Source organism: Sitophilus oryzae, unplaced genomic scaffold (assembly GCF_002938485.1).
Source record: "Sitophilus oryzae breed Bouriz unplaced genomic scaffold, Soryzae_2.0 scaffold_85_pilon_pilon, whole genome shotgun sequence".
Classification (NCBI taxonomy): domain Eukaryota; kingdom Metazoa; phylum Arthropoda; class Insecta; order Coleoptera; family Curculionidae; genus Sitophilus; species Sitophilus oryzae.
This window is the reverse complement of record NW_022147483.1, coordinates 3,042,799-3,048,417: the sequence shown is the minus strand read 5'-3', so window position 1 is coordinate 3,048,417 and position 5,619 is coordinate 3,042,799.

The window sequence follows — 5,619 nt, the reverse complement described above, 5'->3', positions numbered from 1 at the left end:
TTTTCCAACGTCAAACTGACAGAAGAAGGAGCGTCGCAGGTAGGGATGTACAACGTTATCGATACATCGAAATATTGATCTATTTTATAATTGTAGATTTAGTTTTGCAATATAAAGGTGTATCATACATACAATGATACGATATTATTTTTTTTCAAACGTCACAAAAGTATTAATTTTTGCGAGGTGATTGACTATAAAAAAAGTCATTTTAACGCCTAGGCATAAAAGTTGGCACTTTTACGCCTAAGTGTAAAAGTATGAAAATCAAATGAATAGTTATTTATGGTACTAGTGTGTTATCTTACATACCGGGTGTTGCATCGTCGGACGGGACATAGGAAATCCCATGTAAATTTTAATGGGGTCAATTATCGGCTTCCCTAATTATTTTAGAGAATAATTCTATTTAGGTTTATTGAAGAGCACTAAAACCCACATTCAAAAGAATAACCTTAGATATTTTTGATTAGCTCGTTTACGAGTTATCGCCGATTTCTTTTTAAATATTTCTCCTTTCTTATGGCCCTGTATTTACTTATGAGCACCAGTCAAGGTAAAAGATAACTGTCAAATGAAGTTGTCATTTCAGAAATTTACCTATTTAGTGCTTTATTATTATTGAAAACTCATTCCTACCTAATATGAATTAAAGTAAAATAGAGTAATTAATTACAAGGTTAATTATAGTATTATTACAATATTCAATAACTTATTAATTTAGGTACTATTAAATTGTTAGAACTTTAGGATTTAAGAAGATGTTCAAATATTCCTCCATCGACTGCTAGACAATAACCCAGGCGATCATAAAATTCTCTTCTAACATTTGCTAGTTGGTAAACTGAAATTCTATTGCATTCGTCAGAAAGAGCATTTTTTAACTCGTCTAGATTTGGGTATTTTTTATCCTTGTATATCCTGTTTTTTAAATGGCCCCAGAGAAAGAAATCATTTCGCTAAATATCAGGAGACCTTGCTGGCCAATTTACTGTATGATTTAGGCCAATAACGTTTACGTTAAAACTATTGTCTAAATATTCCCGAACAGCCAGGGTATGTGCCGGGCAGCCATCCATTTGGTACCAAACTTCCTGATTTTCCCTAGCGGAATCATGTAAAACAGGTAAAATATGATTTTCGAGTAGTTCCAAATAATATTCTGCATTTAAATTTCGCGTAAGAAATAATGGTCCGATAAAATTGTGTCCGAATATCCCTGCCCAAACATTTATTTTCTGTGGATATTGCGTCCTTGTTTCGACAAACCTGTGTTAGGTTTCTTTGTTCCAATATCGATAATTTTGAACATTGGGTTCATTATTTAAGGTAAACGTGCATTCGTCAGTAAAACATATGTTTTTTAAAAATTCCCTATCCGTGTTTGCTCTTTCCATCATATCAAAACAAAACGCCTGCCGCCGTATTTCGTCCCCATTTCGTAGCTCTTGGTGCTTTTCATATTTGAAGGAATAGTATTTATGTCGTTTCAAAATTCGAAACGCTGTAGTGTGATCTATTCCTATTTCATCCTCAAGTTTCCTTGTGCTGATCTTTCCATCGTTCTCTTCCACGCACAATAAAACTTCCAAGTCGGTATCATTTCTTGCATCTTCTCTTTGTTCCTGCCTTGCTTCACATCTGCAGTTATTTGTTAGGGTACCTTTGGTCTCAAATCTCTGGATATTCCTTGCGATTGTAGATTTTCCAGGTATCGGTCTATTCGGATACAGAGCTGCAAACATGTCCGACACCTTTTGATAAATATTTCCTTGATAATACCATTTAATCATCAATACTTTTTCTCCGGTAGTGTAATTCATGGCTAATATTTTCGATGTAGGTATGAGTTTTTAATAATAATAATAAAGTACTAAATAGAAAAATTTCTGAAATGACAACTTCATTTGACAGTTATCTTTTACATTGACTGGTGCTCATAAGTAAATACAGGGCCATAAGAAAGGAGAAATATTTAAAAAGAAATCGGCGATAACTCGTAAACGGGCTAATCAAAAATATCTAAAGTTATTCTTTTGAATGTGGGTTTTAGTGCTCTTCAATAAACCTAAATAGAATTATTCTCTAAAATAATTAGGGAAGTCAGTAATTGACCCCATTAAACATGGGATTTCCTATGTCCCACTCGACGATGCAGCACCCGGTATACTCTTTCCTTAATTTTTTTATTCCAAGCAAAAATAGGTAACTTTCTAAAGTTTGTTTCCCTAACATAAAATTTCATTGCACGCCTCTGGCACCTTCAGTCTTATTATTCAATGGGTCGTTGCTATTATTTTGAGTGAAATAGGGGAAGCGCGGGCTTTAATGACGACAAACTTAACGGACAGGTAAAAATACGACGCTACTTTCGTGCTGATGAAACCCCCCACTCTAAAGTTTAAAAGGCGCCATTAAAAAAAGCAATTTTCCACGGCAAAGGATCTAAGAAATTTTTAATAAACATCCCATTGACTCTACGGCCCTTCGCCGTGGCCTGTTTGTTGTGTCGTTTCCCTTTTTTATCAACATCCCTTTTTTCTGTGATTTTTATCCTCAGACTAACAAATACCCAAGTTCGTCTCAGTGCATGGCCCAAAACGACATTTTTTTTTAAATGTTTATCTTGAGTATATAGATAGTCTGTCCAACGATAAAATCCTTGACAGTGATTGATGTGCCTGTCATTTTAATTTCCAAGTATAGATCATACCAAATCTTTGAATAAGAAGACTAAGAAAGGAGCATAATGATATCCATGTATTCACGCATGGTGGGCGGAAAAAGGACTCTAGGGTGGGGATCCTTGACAGTTCTGTTTGACGATTCATTTGACACATTTGAATTTGATTTGAAATTTTGTGGATTTGTCAGTCTTTACGGAGTTTATTTTATGTTATTTATTATTTATTCTACTACTGATAGTTGTATAAAGGTTGCAAATCTAGATGGAAATTGTGGCAGAACTTAAAATAAGAGTGACACTATCGCGATTTTTCGAAAAAGACTCTAAAATAGTTGGTTGTGTAGCGTGCAGTAGACCTCGGCAAAAATCGAGTGAAATAATGGAACAACTTTCCGCTAGTAAGTGACTATATAATATACGTACGTGTAATAAACCGATCATTTATGAAATTCACTTAAATTAACTAATTATATATTTTTTCTTGCATTTTTGCTTTTATTTCCTACTTGTCAAAGATTAGATGTCAAAGAATTTAGATACGTCAATTTGACTTACCTGCTTCAGTAGCGTATCGGATGTTTATGGTTATAAATAATTATTATAACTTATCTATTTTTATTAGAATTTTATATTTTTATAAAAATTTTAATAACTACCAACATTTATTCACAACGTAAAATAAAAAAAAAATATTGAGTCTACCTCCCAAGTAGCATCTATCTGACTTCGAACTAAATCTGACCTGAAGCGACGTCAGACTTTGTGCAAATTTAGGTCGGGTGCTGGTGATACGACTGGTGACGTCGCTTTCCTATTAAAAGCGACGTCGTTGGATCCGAGTCGGTAAATCCAACGATCTGTCGACGTACAAAATAACAACGTACCATTTTTATTAATTTCCCAACGTCGTTCCAACGTTGGCTTGCACGACGTACCTATACTTGAACTAGCCCGACGTCTACCCGTTGGCCGAATAGGATACGTCTCACTGATAATCCCTAAAGTAACGTCCAATTATATTTTATTGTATTTTATGTTCATATATTTAACCTAATTTACGTATCTCTATTTACGTCCGTAAATACAACCCATTAAGTAGCATTTGCGGCCTAATAAACATCATGAACATAACCTAATAAAAAGTTTTTGTAAACAAACTTATTTTTTTTTATTATGCCTAAAAAAACACTAAAAAGGCATTTAGACATTCATCTACATTTTACAGAAAGAGGTCGAGGCTTTTGCAAAATAATAATAGTAGTAGTGATGTCTTCCCTCCACCCACGAATGCTTTTTATCCGGAAGAGATGCTGCATTACACTGGTGCATCCTAATTTCATTTTTTTGCTTAGGAAACCAGCAGACCCCATCCTCCTCCCACATGTGAGGTACTGGTTCCAATTCTTTTAAATTTTGTATATACTATCTTAAAAAAGTGGCTGCCCATTGTTTCAAAGAGAAAACAAAAACTAAAATATAGTTGCACAAATCCACAAATCACTGATACGCAAAGTGAGGTTACGTGGCGTACGTTGGAATTATATACGTCATAATACGATTGCCGGTCGTCCGGTTTGATGACTTCGGTCGTGTGACACGACTAATGTTGGAGACCCGGTCGGAATTGGTATATTGGTAGTTCATATTAAGTCGGACACAAAAATCCGCCATTCTTAACAGGTATCCGATTGTCAGCCATTTTAAAATCGTTTTTTGTTTTTAACATTTATATTCACATTCCGATTTCTAGTAGAATAATATTGATAAGGTTGAGTTTGGGGGGAACTACAGTACAATTTTATGATTAAACCAGCTAGAAAATAAAAAATATATTTTGCAATTTACTTTTTTATAGATATTTTTATTTCATAAATCTACCTACTTTTGAAGACTATCGTTGTTTTCCGGAGTATTTTAATCAGATATATCAAAAAAGTGACTTCCGTTGACAAAACTGATGTCTGGATTAATGATTCAGAATTATTATAATATGAAACTAGGTAGGCACTTATAGTTCTATTCGAGGAGTGATTATGAATCCATTTGTAATTAGGTAGTTTGGTTAGGTTTTTATGTATTCTTGGTAGCGAATATGAAACCAAACGTAATGTAAGTGCTTAGCGACGAATTTTAAGTAACTAAAATCCAACGTAATATGACGTTGGTAATTGGTAGAATTACATTCCCTATTAGGTCAGGTACCGACGTCGAGGCGACCAGAATCTGTATTCCCCATTTAAGTGCAAATAAGGGTCGTCAGGCGGTCGAACCGACGTTGGTACCCGACGTCGGGTTTATTGAACGCGACGTATACCCGACGTGATAAACTGGAATTTTAGTCGGCCATATTTGAGGCCGATCGCGGTGGACCTAAGATTTTTGATATGCTCCTTCCTTAGTCTTCTTATTCAAAGGGACCACACTATAGTTTGACACAAATAATAACCTTTAATTTGACAAGGGTTTGACAAGTTTCAAAAAAATGTATTTTTTTCTTACTCTGAGTTTCTGCTTCTAGCTGACGATGAAGGGACATAATAAAGAGAAACAACACTGTTGTCCCGTTTCTATAATATTTCCGACACACCTGCCGATGATCCTGCAGTGACTGCTATCATTCGCATCTGCTGCTATTGAAGGTTATCAAAAAAAATCCGAAATGGCAATATTACGCAAAAAAGAAAAAATATTAAGTTTATTTAGTTATTGAAAATTTTTATTAAATGTTGAGAGAGAGTTAGATTTTAATATTCAAAATTGGTTTTCTTTAAAGAGGTCTATCGGGTTTATCAGAATGTGGAGATATACCGTGCTGGCAACTGTTACTTTTGGGTCGGCATTTACATGTGTGGAAGTAAATCGCATAGGGATCTTATTAAGTCGGAGTGAGAGAAATGCGACCGACCGACGCGACGCGCGACGGTGTGCTGTTG